We start from the raw sequence: 19,159 nt of genomic DNA on the forward strand, positions 1-19,159 counted from the left end.
GCGGCAGGTTGGGTGCCGGCTGAAAAGGAATGGGGGGGGAACAGGGCAGATGGAGGCAGAACGAAGTACGGATGGAGCCCCCGTGACAGAATGATAATAATCCCTTGAGCGTTTTCTTTCATTTCCCTTTATTATCATATTATTAAAAAATCTCCGTGAAATGTTATTAAAATCGTTTAAACGTCGCGTGCCACGGGCCGGCCGCCATTGTCCTTTAATTTAATAATATTAAGCGCGAACTTTCTGCGAGGGGTTGAAAACGTGGGATGGGCGGACACCCTCTCCGCCACGGTATCACGATACGCTGCCCGATCCTCCTAACGCACCGAGACCAGCCGCCCTATTATTCCTTTTATTTTTTTCTTATCGACCATTACGCCATTTATCTTCTACCAAGCCGCAACACCACGAGCTACAGGGGTGAGACGATTTAAAGAACGGCGAACGATGAATTTAGTGTTTCAGGACTCGAGCGTCGAGCAAATTTATTCGATCCAAAGACAAATTTACTGCGATGATGGATCAAACGAAGAAGGGTGGAGATACGAGGAACGTTTCTCTGTAGTTGCGTCGCTATTGACGCTGACTGCGCGGACAAATTTCTTTACGAACAGGCAATGAATTTCGAGGTCGATACAGAAATCGTCACCAAAAGCTGTCGCAAAATGTCGGTAAACCAGGTGCGCACGTTGAGTCGTTTACACAAGCTGTCGATCGAACGGGCTCCGTTGCGAGGACCTCGAAGAATGCTGGCAGCGTGGCGGCGACGAAGTAGAACGAATCAACGTCATTAGCGGCGGCCGATTTGTATGCGATGGATGCGCATCGAGGCGCAACGAGCCAGCCCGGTTGCACATTCATCCCGAATCTAATGACAAATAGATCCCGCCTTTCGAAGGATGTCAAACGTCTACAGAAGGCTTGTTTTGCGTGCGTAGAAGGCACCGCTATTAAACTCGTGTTACCTTTCGGATCTGAACGAACTAAGTTCTACGTGTCTCTCGATGGAAAATTTTCACATCTACGTATTATAATTTAAAAGAAAATTCCTATAAAAATTCAAATAATTATCATTCTTTTAAACTCGTACGCTTTGGATTTTTTCGTAATTACATTTCTGCGAGAAAAATGGAATACAAGGGAAATATGGGAACTTTGAGGAGAGAGGTTGAAAGAGTTAAATGCACGTGAAGGAAAGCATAGAAAAAAAGGAGAAAAATTAGAAAAAATCAGATTTGTAGCTCGAAAAGAGAAGCTGCGGTGGTGTGTGGCTAAATGACCAAGGAAAGAACGGAAATGTTTCGGGTAGAATGGACTGACGCAACGAGACGAAAGTAGATGACAGATCGTCTCTCTGTTCCGCGAATAGGCATGCGATGATGGATTATGGAGGAGCGACCTACGCCGTTGATTCGTACCTATAGACACATCGCACCTTTGCGCCCGTTCTCTCTGCTGTACACTCCTGCAATTGTCCTGGATGGGGTGTTCGGTTTTTCCATGCCTCTGCCCTTAAACGCTTCGCAAATCGTCGCCCAATTTTATGGGAAGTTCTTTCCCTATTTGCGATCGCGCTCACGCCTTTCATCTGACTTTCTTCACCAATCTAAATTCATGCGAATTTTGATCATCTTCAAGATTATCATATTTATTTGCGACACAAATTTATTATTTGCGATACAAATTTTTGTTCATCTCCAATTCATTACGCATGGACGGAACTGTGCGCAGTTTCTGAGATGTTAAGGGCATAGTCACGTGCAGGAGGTACGCGCGCGTAGAATAGCCGAGGATCGGGAAGAAATAATAAACGATTGTGAAATCGACAAGTCACGTCCCGTCGAACGATCCACGATCACTTTCACAGCGTGATCCTCCCGATCTCCGGATGAATCGAAGGGCCCATCGCGTGTAAGGGGTGCGTGCCCTCGATAAACGGACGTTATTTTATGCCTCTCTATCCATTCCACTCTGTCTATACCTCTCTCCCTGGAGCCCAACAATTAGTCGCCTGCTTATGTCCGTGATTAATGGACATGTACGAGTGCACCAGGCGTGTTCCAATAGCGAACGATGAAGAAGAGAGGAAGAGAGATGGGGAGGGTTGATCAAGGAGGAAGGAAAACGCGATGGAGTTAGTTGCCAGTGGTGATAATATTCTATTGGATGCTATTATATTCATTACGACAATGTGCGCGGTTCTTGGGAGATCGCAACATTTTTTTCACGCCCATTTGTTGTTTTAACTTGTCTCATTTATTCAATCGCCGTTACCATGCTTAGAATAACTGCACATTGGAAGATCGTTCTTGAAAGATGTCAAACCTCACGTGATAGTGATTTTTATAAAATACTTTTACAATAGACCTCTTGTTGAACTCTCCAATTCACGTGCTCAGATTGGGAACGTTTTCGCAGCAAGTCACATGCGCGATGGTTTTATTTTTTATATTTGTTGTATAAGTTTGGAGACAAGTAGGCATCAGTGGAAAGGCAAACACACGTCTCTGCATGCATATGTACGAGACGAGCAAACTAACCAGCCAGCCAGCCGGTTCGTCACGACCACAAAGAGCATGTCACAAGCTCTGACACTATTACTATTCTAAGCAAATATGTTGTAAGCAGTCTCTTTTTTTCTATATCTCTCCCTCTCTCTCACTCTCTCTCGCGTTTCGCTCTCGTGCATTTACACAGCAGACACGCATGTAAGGATAATATTTTGAATGCATAATGAATGGTGCATCCGCGAGCTGGCATCGGGAACCGTGTAAAAAGCTTGGGCAAGAACGAGTATCTGCGCGAGGATTCAGTTGGTTCGTGTACCGCGAATATATCCCCCCCCCCCCCCCCCTGCCTCTTATTTTTCCACTCTCCGGTTTTCTTTCAGACGGACTAAATAAATTAACTGGAACGATGAAAGAAGAGCCTCGTCACGGAGCAATGAATGCGAGATCGTTGAAGCGATTTCCACCGCTGTTTCCGTAGAATTTCGAGTAACAGGACACGTTGTTAAATCGGACCGTCGACCATTAATATCGAGCAACTTGTTTCGTTCTGCTTGTAATATTTTCGACAGTGAACGCGTTTGAGTAAAGTTCGCATCGAGAGTCGTATAAACTGAAAATTGCTTTTCATCCATACGTGTTCGCCGGCTCTCCGCGGTAGAATAGCAATTAATTCTATACCGGCTTGAAAATGATGCTTGAAATCAACAAGAGGCGAAAGATATTACGAAATAAATTAGAGATAATAACGAATAACGAGCAATAACCGCGCTACAACCATCGTAAAGCTGCGTTTTAGATTTATTGAAGACATTTATTTTCTAATGATCGCCCTAGAGTAATTCGATTCTCTCTTCGTCGTTGAAAGGGATGGCAAGTTTTTGTTCTAAAATAATTTTCGATGTTTCAGGGGGAATCTGGCTTTCCTTCGGTCGAGATACAAGTTCGTTGAAGAACGTAAATCACACGGAGCCGACAACTCTATGACAGCTACTTAAAGCTTGCGGTTTCCCATAGGACTATTTGGCCAGATTAGCCCCGGTAAGTGTCTTCTAATCCTGTTAAAATGTTTGCCAACAGGGAGGCTTGGGAGCACATTCGAATCGTGCTCCTTTTACTATCCGATCTACACGATGTTCGTTTATATTTGCGCAGCTTGGTCAAACATTGGAGTGTGCCTTTTAGTAACCCCGACGCCTCTGGCAAAAAGAGGGCACCGCGTTATGGGGATTATATTAAACGTGCGTTCGATGGAATCTATTGTGATCAAGAATTTTTCCGATTGTTCATCATTTTCAATGAAATCTACATTTATTTACAAATCTTGGTGTAAAAATATTTCCATGGTAATTTCGAAACTTTCATTTCTTCTTCTAAATAATTATTACTGGTATTGTATCAGTAATGCTATCATTTCCATCGCTAAATCGTTTAACTCAAAGAAATAGAATAGGATAAAGGTTGTTCAAAATCATATGAGACAGTAAAATTAGTTACCAGTAAATAACTTAACGCGTGTACAGGAAAAAACGTAATATTTGGGGATGCTTTTGGGAAATCTATGTATTATCCATTTTCCTTTTTTTTCTTTTTCTCGGTAGACAGAAATACTGGGGAGATTAGGCGTTAATTTATACATCAATTTATACGTCATAAAGCGCGGAGAATGTGCGCGCGACAGACGTAACAACGAGCGATGTGTCATAATAAAATTCTCGACTTGGTGTCAGGGCGTAAGGCTACTAGCCATTATGCCGATTCTATTATATGCTACATTATTGTCGGTCACCCCGAAGAAAATGACTGATGACACGAGACTTTCCGTACAATGCTGAATGGACGTTGGCAAACCGTGTGTCGACCTTTCGTTCGAGAATCATCGTAGGACAGAAACAGAGAGAAAAAGAGAGAAAGAGAGGGGTAGGAAAAAAAAAACTATAGGAACCGTTTCGACCGGTGTGAAAGAAGAATCGAAAAGGGGGAAGAGGTAGAAGTGGGCGGCATAATTCGATCGTTTCCTAAAAATGGAGAAAAAAAACTCGGGGGTTACAAACATGGAGAATACGGGAGGTCGGGTCTTTTTTTACCGATTTTTTCTGATTTCCTTTTTTTTCCCTTCTCGTTTTCAGGAAAATGGGGTAAAAGTTGCTCACACCCAGTCGAGCTCATTGTCGATGACCTGACTCCACTGCCATTATTAGCTGGTCTCTTCTATGTACGCACGCTCAGCATCCCGCAAATATACCGGACCAACCGCCTTCTGTTACAAATAGCCTAACTATTGAAAGTAAGTCAACAGAGTAGTCGATCGAAAAACGTCGAACCGTGCATTATTATACTTGTAATAAATGCTGTTTTTCTTTTACTTTTTAATTCTCTCCAGTTAGGGATAGATCGACGAGTTCATCGCCGTTAATTAAGTGATTACATTAGTGATACTGAATATTGGAATAATATTATAATTAAATACAATACGTCGATCCATCGAAGTTCTACGATAAAATGATATCTCGAATATTTTTCGCACTCTCCATTCAGATCAACCAACCAGAAAGAACACCGCGTGCACCATTCAGAAAAGCGAACAAACCTTCAAATTTTCTGTCGTAGGTGTGCCGAACAGAACGCGGCCATTAATACACCACTGTTGTGAGAGGAGCCCGGGAAGGCTGGAGAAAGGGAAGGTGGTGGCGTCTGCTCGGAGAAGAGGCGACGAGAAGAGGGTCGTCGGTGCACGGTCGAGAGGGTGAGTACCAAAAGAGGATGAGAGTGAGAGAGGGGTGTGTCTCAACGCCTGGCCGCGACATCACCAATTAGTCACCGACGCTTAAAAACAACGGGGGCGCTCCACCTACCTTGCTAGCGTGCGAGGCAGCACCCGCGAGGAGCCGCGTTTTATCGCGGCCCAATGGATTTACTTATATACTTGCATATCGGCCGTGTGCACCCCTTTATCGCTCACCTTTTGTCTCTTTATCGGAGTACCTAATCAACTGTCGTATACGACCGCGGATATCGTCTAATTGGACGATACTGCAGCGGATATTCAGTTTAATTCGACATCATGCGAATATTGGGGTAGAAGCTATTCAAGTGTTTTCCGTCTACTGAGACTTCCTAAACGAGCATTTTAAATTCCATCCGCTATATTTACATTATTATTAAACGGACGTGTACGAGAAAAATGATAAGCCACTATCGAGAAGTAGAAATCGGTCAGAAAAATTGTAGACATTGTTAAAGCTCGTTTACCGTCTGGACATGAATATGCCTCTAGTATCGAGGTCCGAGCTGTAGATAAGGGTGAAGAAGTGAAGTGAATACAACAAGGGGGTGCCGTAGTCAGGGGTCTTGTGTGTAGCATAGCAGCTGCTATTGACACCTCGATACCCTGACTCAAATGGAACCAACCAACTCGCGTTGCACGGCATAGCTTTGCTGTATAAGGTCCAAGGCTGCTTCTGTGTCCATACCTTTCTACCCTGTGTACGCTTGCAGCGTCACCACTTGTGTATACAGGCACAATATACTGTCGATGCAACAGACGATGCAATTGAGCAAACTCTCCGGACAGTCATCTATGCTCGAAAGAACAAAATTTGCCGAGAATATGAAATATTTTAACGTTAAGCGTTTAAGATGATTTTTATTAACAATATGAACCGCCTGAACCTTGCATTTTTCGCAGGAAATCTAATTGCTTCTGATTCAAAATTTTTCGAGACGTACGACTACGGCACCCTCCTCGAAAAAATTCGAACGTTAAATATATGTTCCATTAAGCTCGACTGGTAGAGTCACGCGTAGCACAAACGCACAGTAGGCACCAGATTACAATACTGTAACGCAGATGTGCAGCCCGTATTAACAAGCAATTACATCGTTCCCAGTTACATTAATTATCCACAACGAAAGGGCCGTCGCTCGTCGCGAAGAATAGCTACCTCTTTGTGTCCATGATCCGCTCGATTGAACGATTAAGGTTCCCCGGTGTTCTTCAGGGTAGTCGCAATAAACAGTCCGCGCTTTTCGTTTTTATCCCTCCGGCATAATTCCGTAATTAAAACCGGAAGCGCAGGACGAATCTGGAGCGGTCGTATTTCGGATCTCTTTCGCGGATTTGCATAACTTGCTCCGGTGCGCCAGGTAGACCGACGAAATAGAGACAAGATACCTAATGTCGCGGAAACTTTTTATTGCAGGATATAAAGGGGATATAAAGGACGACTCTGGCATCCAGTCGGGTGAAACTTGTTGTACTTTGTGTCTACCTACTAACATCAAGTATCGTTGCATCTAGTTTCTCGTTTTACGTTGCTGTCTTTGAAGATTATAGAAGGAACATCATCGAACATCTCGAACAATCACACTTGCAAATCAGCATACGAGAGTATAATAAGAACAGTTCTTTAGTCGACAATTCATTTGAAGTAGTACACACAGTATTTCCTCGCGTTCGATCGTTGCTCGATCAATCAAGATCAATCGTATCGCCTATTGGCCCGTTCCGACCATCTGTTTGTCCACTTTTCGCGGGCCACAAATCGGTATCGGAACGATCGCGCGGGAGAGATCGTAAAAGGGGGCTACTTACAACGGGCCGAGAGTGTAATCGCCGGCAGATTAAATGCAGACAACGATTTCTACTTGCATAGCGGCTCGTCGGACCATATACTTGGGTGGCACGCGACCGATCCATAGAAATCCTTTATAGAGACGGCGTGCGGGTGACATTTCTGGACGAGTGTTTCTGACTGCCTAGCGACATACATACGCGAAGACAGATAGCAACTATAATACCGTACGTTTGACCTTCCCATGGAACATCTCGTCCGTGGGCTCTCTAAGAAGATACTACTCCAAGGGCCACTTCGATCGACCCATTACGGTCGCATGTTACTTGTAACATCCTGCGGACGATTCTTTCAGACGTCTCGACAATACGTCGCTTTGCTCGGTAAGATCGCATTCCCCGATAGTTTCCTCGCAGTAACGACACACGCAATTAGCGTCACTTTCAAGAAGCACGATCTTGACGATCGTGAAACCTAGATCCTATCGTTTCCATTTTTAAAACCCGAGCAATTTATTGTACAACACGCGGGTGTCTGGCTTTCGTTCCACTTCACTTTTATAGCGCATGGGACGACAGAATTAAGACGATCCATCGAAAAAAAAGAGGCAGAAGGAACCAGAGAATGAGCGAGCGAACGAAAGAGGGAAAGAAATAGATAGAAAGAGACGGGGAGAGAGACAGAGTCAGAGGGTAAATGGAAAACTAATAGGACGTCCCGACAATGGGTTTGGCTTGATTTTCAAGCCGCAATCAGCTGCGGTTCCACGTTTTCCTGGTTGGCGTTTGTTGTTCGGTCGCTCGTCAGCCGCAGGCCGCATCGATGTGTACGTTTCTCTTTTCTACGTTTCCGTACACGTACACGGCTGGCGTGTTTGTCGAGCGTGGTCGCGGGGCCGTTTCGGAGGGTAGAGGCTGCATTTTTCCACCGGCACCTGCAGTTTAAATAAACGAACCGCCCACGCTCTCTCTCGCTTGCCCACCGACCGGTCGAATGAAAAACGAAGGAACGAAACGGCACCGCCGCGGCAGCCAATCGGCGAAACGCCGGAAAACAGGTGAATCGGACGTTAGGTATACGCGCAATTCCACAATGCGCGGTATCCAGGTACACGCGTATGCGTGCACGAGCTCGCGTGTCCTGTTGGTTTTCGATATCGTTTCGTCCACCTGCGTTGCGTTACGTTCGAATTATTCCTCTTTACGTAAACAACCGTTCTTTACATCCATTGCGATGTAAATTTCTTCCGTTTACACGATTTTTCGCGAGGGTCGCCGCTAACGTACGATGCAAAATTTACAGAGTAGCTAATACTGGTTGAAGTAACAACGAACGCGGGTTACAATTAGAATCAATCTCCAATTGTGATAATTAGACGTAATAACGATTCAAGCGGGGTAACGAGGCAAATGGACGCTTCTACCACTGTGAAGGTGATCATTCGGTCGCCGCTCGAGAAAAAATTCTTTCTGTAAGCGATAGTCGATATCGCGATGTCTGGACGGTCTAATAGAGAATATCTTAATTGCTGGATGGAACTCGAAATGGGACGAAATCAGATCGGTTGCCAAGCTATTCAGGAAGAACATCCCCGGCCATCCCTCGGAGGGTCTCGCATTTCTCCCTTTCCTATAAAGAGCAAATACCACGTCTGAAATATATATATCAACCGTGTATCGGCACCGCATTACGTTATGCTTAGACGTGCGCAACAATACAGTCATATAGGTCGGATATAAGCTTTCGAGGCTCTTTCATCTTATCGTGGTATCAACGTCAAACGCACCAGACGCTCGACTCGACTCGACTCGACTCGACTCGGTTTGCTCTCTGACTGGCTTCCACCCATTCTCATTCTCCGTACGTATCCAGGCCAAGCCAGAAGCTGGTACCTAAACCTGAACCCGGTGGCCTGACTGCTTGTAACGTATCACCTTTCACCGTCTACGTACGTACCTCGAACTCTGGCCGCAGTTTCGGTACAGCTTCACCGGAAAGGTGGTCAGACATTTTAACGTTCGGTCTACACTTTCCGTCACTTCTTTTCGCAGAAGTACCTTCATCGTGAGATGAAGTTAGACACGGCGTTAGTCGAGAACGAAGAATACAGCAACGAGTTGTTCGCGAGAAAGATATCGAAGTAAGATTGTTGGTGGAAAATAATGTTCGACTAGTGGAGAATCACAGCTTCGCGTCGTTAACTCTACCGATTCTCTGACACGAAATCGATTTTTCGGTCGTACGCTTCTCAAAGTATTTTCTATTACTCTGATGTGATAAATATTGGGGCTGGCGAGTAATTGATTACATAAACATGTGATAGTGATGGGAGCGTTTAGGGGTGGCGTAAAAGACGCTCCCTCAGGGTTGAACGCGTCTCGCTCTCTCCTTATCGTCCGCTGGTACCTTCGTTTTGCATGCGATGGACTTCAAAGCGATCGGATTCGTTTCCTCGGCCGCTTCAACCCCCCTACACGTATGCCTACAATAAGAAATCGAACCCCACGTATTATGGGATCGAGGTACCACCCGCTGGGGTATACGTTCAAAACAGAAGCGGTAAAAGTGAAGAGGTCACGTGCCTAGACAGACGCCGCCGGTAGCTTACGAACTGTCGAACCGCGTAATTCGCAAATCCTCTTGCCAAATGAATTAATGCGTTAAACAAATCTATGCGGCACTTTCATTCCGCAGCGTGACGCATAAACGATCTTATCATTACTCATATCCCGTTCCATCTGTGCACGGTCGTGTGTTCCTCGAATTTAGCATTTCAATTACCGTTAACTCGGCAATGATCGAAACAACTACGTAATCGAAACTTTTATTTCCGTTCCGCGTTTCAAAGCCGCCGTATCATTACCCACTCTCCTTGTTTTTCTTCTTCTTTTCCCTCTACCGTTCTTACTATCGCGGCGTATCGCGCGCCGCAAACTGGCTGCTTACCACCGGGAAAATAGGCAGCCATCGACAAGTTGAAACCGATCGACGAGAAACGTCAAAGTGTCTGTACGCAACGCGGTTATCGCGAGAATATCGTTAACCCTCGACTCCCGGTGGACCCGTTTCCACTGCGAATCTGATATATAATCCGTGATCAACTTCGACGGTATACTTCCACCTACGCCTATTCAGCCGCACGCATGCACCGACACAAGAACGAAACACCCCGTGTACGGATACACGCGGCACGTACGTATGTGGGGTACCTATATCTATAATCTGTCGACGTATTGGGCACTGAGATTTGGTGAACCCCCTCGACTCGACTTGCGATTATTCAATTCATCGGCCTGTCAAAAGCACCAGTGCACGCTGTGTTACCCGATCGTTCTCTCTTTCTCCGTCCCGCTCTGCCTCTTTCGCCTCCGACTTTCTTTCTCCCTCTTCCCCATCTCTCATTCCTCCGCCCTTTATCACCCCCCGTGCCACGTTCCTCTCTTTTCCTCTCTTTTCCCCTGGCTCGACCCCTCGACGCGTACAGCCCTCTCCTTTCTCTCCTTCTTTCTTCCCTTTCGCGCTCCTCTGTTTCACTGCCGCCCGTCTCCCTGTTTCCTACGCCCGTCTCGCTCCGTGCAGCTCCGCCGCCCTCGGCAGCCACCGCCAGGGTGGAACGATTAGGAGCAATACGTTGCGATAACTGCCCCTAATATCTCGGCACCGCTGCCATACGCAATACAAATTAGGGAAGCGTACCGTGAAAGCACGCCGGATATTTGATTCTACGATTTTCTCGGTGCCCACGGTGCTCGACGGCGATTTGCGACGACCCTGGAACCGATTCCCTCACCGCTGGATATAATGGCTATTCGATACGCGATCAATTTATTCGATCCGCGGACAGATCGGTGAACCGTTTCCTTTGCTCGAATCGAACCGTTCCTTTAAGATTACGTAGTTTCTTTTAAACTCGTATTGTACCAACTATACGTCCATTGGGAATAGATGAATTCGTTGCAGTAATTTTCGCACGGTGAAGCGCGGACGAAAAATCGCCCTTTGGCGTGCCTCTCGGTTCGTTCACGCGATCCCTTCACGATTTTCATTATGAAAAGCGTGGCGGGGACATCCGCGTGGACACGTTCTGGACGCTCCGGGGAAACGTCATTTAAAGTCGCGGGCTCGAACGGGGCAAAGTACGCGGAGGAGTGCGAGATGGAAAGAGGAGAGAAAGGCAGAGGGCGAGCTCGGGTTTGACCGCCGTGAAAACAGCGGCGGCGGTGGCCCTCACGGCGCATTAGCTGTCATCGCCTTCATCCGACGCTTTCATCGCCCGCCATGAAACAAATGATCAAAGCGTCAACGCGGACGCTGCGAATGGACCACAGGATATCCCCGTTCGTGTCCTGCCCGATAAAGGCCTGGACCGCATCGTCCTTGGCACTTCGCCTCCGTCCCACTGTCCATCGCGGTCGGCTATCAATTCGATCCCCGTGTAATTGGCATAAAAACCGCATTTTAAAACCTCCCGCGAAACTGATCCGCGCGAACGATCAGAGCCAACTCGACGCTGCTCGTTCTCACGGCGCGTTTAATTAATTTCCTTCTCCCTCTGCCCACCCCTCCTTCCTCTTCCTCTCTCTTTGCGTCGAGACTTCAAAGCAGAAAATGAACGAATGAGTGAGGTATCGAGATTAATTGAACCGCGGCTATATTGCTGATGTCGTACGATTATTGTTTTACTGTTTCATCGAGCGAAGGTGGTAAACGGTGGTAAACGGCAGGCGCGAAATGGTAAAACTGAGAGATTAAACATACGGTGGATACTGAACTGTTCGATGAGGATTGGAAGTCGCATACATTTTTGTCTTTCGTAGCCAGGCTTTTGTTAGCTCATGCTAACAAATAGACATCATTGTAGAAATTATATGGTATGCGGGAAAACTGAGTTCCGTGCGTCACACAAAAAGGTGGCACATCATCGATTAGATCCTCGAACGTTTGCCTCATATATTTGCCGCGTGGTAGTACATTCTAGGGTAGTACCAACCGTGCGCAGTTTCTGACAATGTAATTAATTTTACGTGCAGAAAGTTGCATAATGAAACGCGTTAAGTGGGGGTACGCGTATAATCCATCCCGTGTGTGTCAAACGATGCCGAAATGGCAAGAACAATGCCGCCCAGAGGAAGCGAACCCGCGATTAACGCTCATTCGTCCTGGTGTATAGGCGTGTACGCGGTGTGAAACTGTTCTGTGTATGCACACGGTATTCCCGTCGAGCTGTCGAGCCGTGGAGGAACGGGAAGTGGCGAAGGAGCACGGTGGCAGAAAGGACAGAAGGGGTCGAAAGACTGAGAGAGGAGAAGTACCCCGGCAAAGCGGAGGCGGAGACAGATTTTAGCCGGGCAACGCGTGTGACGTGATATTAATTAACACGAACCCTTCGAGTCGTCTCTCTCCTCCTCTCCGTTCCTCTCTTTCTCTGGCCTCTGTCACCTTTTCACTCTTTCCGCCCTATCTGCTCCCTTAGAGGTAAGGGAGACGGAGTCAGGCCAAGTGTCACGCAAGGCGCACACATCCCGCAACGAGCGGATACTGGAAAGGTTCCTGGCTACCGAAACAATTTGCAACGCGCCTTGATACCTGCCCTCGGATACTGGACGAGGATGTATGCGTGTAATTTCATCGTTCATTTCGGCGCCGCTGCACACTGCGTCCCCACCCGCGACTTCCGACTAGATTAATACGAAATCGGGGGATCACTCGGATATGTTCTCGGGTGTACGCGTTCGGAATTTCTCTCTTCACCCGGCGATATATCACGCGTTATACATATTTTATTACTCGCTGAAATTTTTACATTTTTCTTAACTTCTAATATTCATAGCACTGAAGAAGTTCGTGCCGTACAGTTGACTTCGATGTCACATCGTGGTTCAATTGTTCCTTTAACCGCTTAGCGTATAGCGTTTTCTTAAAGTTCCTTAAAATATTTCTACATTGGAAAAAGCTTCCACGGTACCGATTCGTAACGTGAATCATACCCGCGAACGCGGGAAGCTTTTTTAAAAAGGAGCACCGTTCGAGCTGTTGGACGCCAAGCAAAAACGGCCCGAACGTGTCTATGAGCGTGGCGACGAGGGCCGTTTCGAAGGCCAAGCACGAGCGGGCTGGAAATTGTTTTCTCACCCTTTCTCCGTCGATCCTTTCGCAATGGCCCGGTAAAACGGCGGAACGTCGCTTTTTTTCTCCCCTTCCCTCCCGTTACATTTTCCTTCGAACGGCATACGTGACCGCTGAATGCACGGCGTTACTTTAATGTACGCGGTCGACGTGCGGAAATCGGAGAAAATAATAGTAATATTTTCATCCTATTTCTGTTCTTTCTTTTTTGTTAAGAAAGTTGGCGCTTGGTTTATAGTTGAATCGTGCGCCACGGAACGGATTAATTTTCGAGCTGTTGCTACAGAGACATAACGCAACCAGGCTTTTGAATTTAATTAAAATTTCAACAAATTAGTCAATCCGATTTGTGCGGTCTACGCTTACGTGGTTTTTGCGCTTGCAATAAATTTTATCAAATAAATCGTAATATCGTTTACTGTGGTCTGTTCTTTTTCGTTTAATTCCGCGAAACAATGGTAGAACGATGTAGTTAAGTTTCAAATGAAATTGCTTATTGATGGCAGGGATCAGGATTTATGTGCGCTTTGTAGTAAAGTAACGGTTTTATCGCTATTCTATGACGTCGTTAAAAATTCTTCACCTATACTTTTTAGCTAGTTCGTATAATTTATGCAAATTTCATAGCTCCTTGCTAAACATCGAAAACAATGATATGATAATATGCTGACTTCGAATACATGAGCCATGAATAATTTAGAACACGCTGAAAATAAAACAGTCGTCCTGTATGTTAATCGTCGTTTCATTTCGCTTTACGATCGTTCGTTAGAATATTTGTATCGCGCGAGGTGGGGACGCGATTTCTTGTCGATGGAACGCAAAGCGAGAGAATTCCCGGATTCCTCGTGTAGGATGTGTACACGAGGGGGTACGTACGATGTACATCGATATAGCGGCGAAGTTCTCATTTTACCGAGATATCGGATTTTCCCGGACCACCCTCCGTTCCCTCCGCCTCTTTCTTCTTTATTATCCTTCTATACCGGCTTTCACTCCTACCGTTCTTTATCCCAAACAAAGCAATCTCGAACCCGTAGCGACAGCCCCTACGTGCGACTGCTAGGTGACAATTTATATACCCGCCCACCTATATAACAACTTACTCACTCGATACGTCTTTCTCGCGCGAAGCTGCGGACGCTTTCACAGTTCCGTGCTTCGCCGTTTGTTATCAAAAAGTATCGACCACGGTGGGATTCAGTGGGGCTAGATAATTCGACGGATTGAAAAAAAATGAGAGTAATAAAAATTGTTCGATTTAACAAAGTGCAATGCGTCTACAGGATCGTGGCATCTTGACGTCGTTGTGGTCCTTTATTTGTTTACCAGAATTTTTTCTGGTAAAATATTAATTCTCTTCAAGTCCGCTGATATCATTTATGAAATGATGCAGCAATAACGGGTCATTAGAACGACGTCTAGCACTCGATACGTGTACTTAATGCCACGTTATTAAGTAGAGGGTGAACGTATCCAATAAAGCCGATTTCACGCGCGATTCTTCGCATCTGATGCGCGGCAACAATAACTGCGACCCACTCGTATGATTGTCCATCGGTGTAGGTATTGAAGGCGACAACGATGGAAAATATACACGTACACGCAGGCGAGGCTGTTACGGGATAAGAGACGTAACTCCATGGCGTCATGTGCTTACAACTGCCCCCTATCAGAATAATATTATTAGTCGGCCACCCCACGATTATCCTTGTTGCGCGAGGCGTTCACTCTCCTCCTCGTCCCTTTTCGCGAGGCATTCTGGAAAATGGTTACGTTACGAGAGAAACGTGTCGAATCGTAGGCTGTTTTATGTCGTATCTATTCGAACGTTTCGTCATTTCACGGCAGCCCTTCGGAGTTTTTCGTTCGAGCGAATTTTCTGGCTCTCTCTCTCTCGGTCCTCGGGTAGGGGAATACGAAAGTTCCAGCCGAGAAGCTCGAGGATCGTCGACTTCTCGCCGACAGTTTACATGTTCACGGAGAAGGAACAATTCAGAGCCAACAATTGAGTCGTGCAAGTCATTGGTTGTAAAACTTACCGCTTAAATATCAATTTGTAAGGGGCGGTTGCCTGATTAGCATTACCCTCGGCGAGAGGAGAGCAAAGAAGTTTCGTGGGCAGAACGGTAAGGAAAGTTGAAGGATGCAAATTGGGTAATATCACGATGCGGGCAAATGTGGGGGGACTCGTAGTTTCCGTCTCGTTGACACCCGTCCCATCCTGTCATTAGTACATTAATCGCAGGACTCGCTGAGTCATGCTATTAACCGAGTAATCGACGTTGCGAGAAACAAAAGATAGGGTTAATTACTTTATAAGTACTTCTGTATTGGTTAAAACCCATTAGATTGCTTCGCTTAAATTACTCGTACAAAGGTTGATCGATTGGAACGCAGGATCGGAGCGAATTATTATCCGGGGCAAGGATTCGAAAAGGGAATGGGTAAAAAGAAGACGGATACTTCTGGGCTGGTTAAAACCGATTAGAGTTACTGTACCGAAATTACCCTTATAAATGTAAAAGTTAAACGATCAAAGCGCACGAACGGAACAAATTATTATCTAAAAAGAATCTTGAAAAGAGGAGAGAAAAGGGGCAAAGAGATTCAACAGTTCACGCTCAAAAACCGTATTATTCGCTCATTTTGAAACTTTGATATCCCATTCCAGGGTGGTTGGATGAATGAATAATTATCTGCCGCCGCTGTTACAAAACGAATCTTTTTCCCGACCTTGCGATCCCCTTTCCCCGGGGACACTTTGCGGGACCGCTCCGCGCCCCGAATACCGCCCCCAATTTATATAAGCCGAGGCAACGGCTCAACCCCGGAACTCTTATAATAATTCCACGATTCCCCACCCTTGGAGAGAGCCGTGCGATGTTCATTTCATTATTCTTTTTTTCTCCTTCTTCCTTCGGTTCCTCTTCGAGCACCGCGAACCTTCCGTGCCCCCTCGCTTCTCCTCGCTGTCCCGATCCGTCCACCCGCCACTACCACCGAGAGCCCCTTCGCGCACGAGGTACCCACCACCATCCACGCTGAGAGGGTGATAAGTCGTGACGTCGACGAGGTAGAGGTGATTCCGAAGGGTAGGCGTGGCCGCGGCATCCCACCCTCTGCGAGGGGGTGTGAGGGGTCGAATCGTGAGGAAAGGGTGGTTCGTAGCACGCTCCCGTTGGCTGCACAACCCTCCACCACCACGTGGCGTGGGCAACGCCGCTGGTGGACGTCGCTGTAGAGGCTGGAAAATCGTGTAAGAAAAAGCCGGAGAACCAGCGTCGAATGGACCCACCCCTCCTGTTTTCAGGGTCCTTCGCTGCTAGACGATTCTACTTAAGCCCCCGAATATGTTCTCTCGAGCACCCCCGCTCGCCAAACCACCCGTCTTCGCTTCTCTTCTCTCTCCGCGTTAAACGGAACCACGTATGCTTCTTTTATCTCGTTTCATCTCCTTCTCTCTTTCCGGTCTATTGTTATTTCCGCGTGTTTCGATGACCCGTTAGAGAAGGAGTACGTGCGCGGCAAGATATCGCGCGAATGGCTCGCGTGTGCCTGTCTTGGGCACGACGATCGTTCAAGATTTAGTGTGGCTCGCGTTCTGTCCTCACTGTCTCTGCTCGACCAGCCGCCAGGGATACGTACGTACAACGGACAACGTCGGATTCCGGGGAAACCGCTACGCTCGTTAATTTGATTAACCCTACTGACATTTCCGCCGGACCGAGCCGGCTATTCCACGGCCTTCTGCGTACGCCGCCCGCCTGACTGCGTAACCGCGCAGGAAATTGGGGTAGTCGCGTGTTTCAGCCTGATGCGAGATTAGAAAAGCGTCGAACGGAAACCGTCACGGAACGTCCGTGTACGGAGTGCGACGCTATTCGCTTTTTTTCTCGACAACTATCGTTGGCCACTTGTGTAATGCGCGATACGACGCTGAACGTAACGTCGAGGCGTTAATCGGGAAAACAACTCGGACGGTGCCAAGTCGACTCGTGGACAATCGCCAACTCGATCCCGTGGTTGATTATTATTAATACTATTATTATTATTATAACGGTTATTATCATCCCGGGTGGCGTAATCGTTATAATGATTATAGCGGCGGTTTAAAGCCGGAAAAGTGGCCTGGCGGGCGTCGCCTGGTGTTATTATAATTATACCTACAAGAAAATCACATCGCGCGGAACGATCTCGTACGAAACGTACGCTCGGCACGTACACCTATACACCGTGAACGTGTGATGGCAATAGACGCGCCACGGTACCTAACCACACCGATAAAACGACGCACGTATACCCCTGGCAGTGTTGATGGTAGTGAGAGATAATAATGTTGATAAGGGTGTAGAGAGAACCGCTCGGCAACCCCTACCGCCGGTTGGATAAACGGGACGAATATAAGAGCGAAAAGGACGTATCGCGGGATAGCGGGCGCGTGTATGGTATGTATGTACGTGTCTGTACGGAAGGAGCGGGAAAAAGGAGGATACAGGAGGGTTAGAACAAGCGAGAGGGAGTAAGAAATGGGGTGAAAGAAATAGAGACGGGGAGCGAGAGAAAGAGAGAGGTAGAGAGCGCACGGTAGCCAGAGGGGTGAGTAGGCGTGGCCGTGGACTACCCTCGAAGCAGCCGATTGGATGGACCGTTGGTCCGCTTCGTCAAATAAAATCCAATCGTTAGGACCAAAGGAATGCGAGTCTCCTAGCTTTTTTCCTCCCTTCGCCACTTGCCGGAGCCACCCTTTCCGCGCTACCTTTCACCGCGGCCTTCCCACCCCGTTCGTGTTCCTCTTTCTCGGCTTCATCCCTACTCGCGCCTTCGTCTCTCCCTTCCGCGTTACCTACGAACAGGGGGAGGGAGGGTGCGCGCAGCGCCGTTTGATGGGAGTATGATTTTATTACGGCATTACCGAGCGAGCCAAACCCCGAATTGCTCGGCTTATAGTCTGTATTATCTCACCTAAGAGGGAGAGAGAGGGGTGGGGGCGGATGCACGCCAAGTTCAGAGCGGGGTTGGAAAACGGTGTCGAGAGGGGGCAAGGGTACAGAGTAACATACTCCTTCCTCCCCCTATACCCCCTTCTATATACACATAAGCCGCTGCCTATACGTTAAAGGGGGCTGTTTCGAGAATCCTACCGCACGGGAGAGGGGCAGAGGCAAGAGAGTTGGCTATATGCCTTTGTCGGCTTTCATTCGAGGGTTGCACGCTCTCACGTTGCGCTGCCACACTGTGAGCACCCCTTCTCTTTCTCTTTCTCTCTCTCTCTCTCCCTCTCTCTCTTTTTTCTCTCACTCTCGTCTCTCGTCTCTCTCTCTCTCTCCCTCTCTATCCCTCTTTCAGGCTGTCTCTGTGCTCGCATGCACGTCAGTTGACATTCTGCTGCCGAAATCGCACGTTCCTCCTCGGTGTAACCGCTTTTGTGACAGTTCCGTGCTGCTGGCTTCCTTGCGTGCCACGCGTAACGTCCTGCGTGCCGTTTCTGAATGAACCCGTTGCTTTGTGATTTTAAGTGACACTGCGACATGCTACGTGATCGCGTGCGCCAATTGACGGATCGATCCTAGGATCGAGGACTCGAAGATACGTGCGATTGAACAGAGGGACGGTACAGTGAAGTTCGTTCGATATTCTTGGTTTCGTTTTGGTAAACGTGACGGAGGGACGTGTGATGTTGATCTTGAAAACCGTGGGAGATATCGATGTTGTTTATACCGGTTGGAAAGGCATGGAGAACTTGAGGACATCATCGATCGAAACACAACTTTGTTAAACCCTAGTTGCAGTATTCGTGTATAACACGGAGAATCTATGCATCGAGTTCAGTGACCAACGACAAGGACTGAAATGATCAATCGAAAGCAATTGCGATCGTACAAATAGAAATTTTCAGTAACCGAGAGCATCCACTAGCCGTTGAATATCGTAAGAAGGCCAGGAAGGTTC

The 19,159-nt window shown here is 47.1% G+C and overlaps 1 protein-coding gene and 1 long non-coding RNA gene across 2 annotated transcripts in view; both read left to right on the forward strand.

The window, feature by feature from the left end:
* U2af38 (U2 small nuclear riboprotein auxiliary factor 38) overlaps nt 1–19,159 on the forward strand; it is a 94,678-nt gene that overhangs the window by 15,019 nt on the left and 60,500 nt on the right. The window lies entirely within an intron of this gene.
* On the forward strand, nt 1,749–18,938 carry LOC143425389 (uncharacterized). Its single transcript, XR_013102035.1, has 5 exons — nt 1,749–2,134; nt 3,418–3,548; nt 4,637–4,794; nt 5,118–5,253; nt 18,727–18,938. It is a non-coding gene; the product is annotated as an uncharacterized LOC143425389 (long non-coding RNA).

Source organism: Xylocopa sonorina, chromosome 7, assembly GCF_050948175.1.
Source record: "Xylocopa sonorina isolate GNS202 chromosome 7, iyXylSono1_principal, whole genome shotgun sequence".
NCBI lineage: Eukaryota > Metazoa > Arthropoda > Insecta > Hymenoptera > Apidae > Xylocopa > Xylocopa sonorina.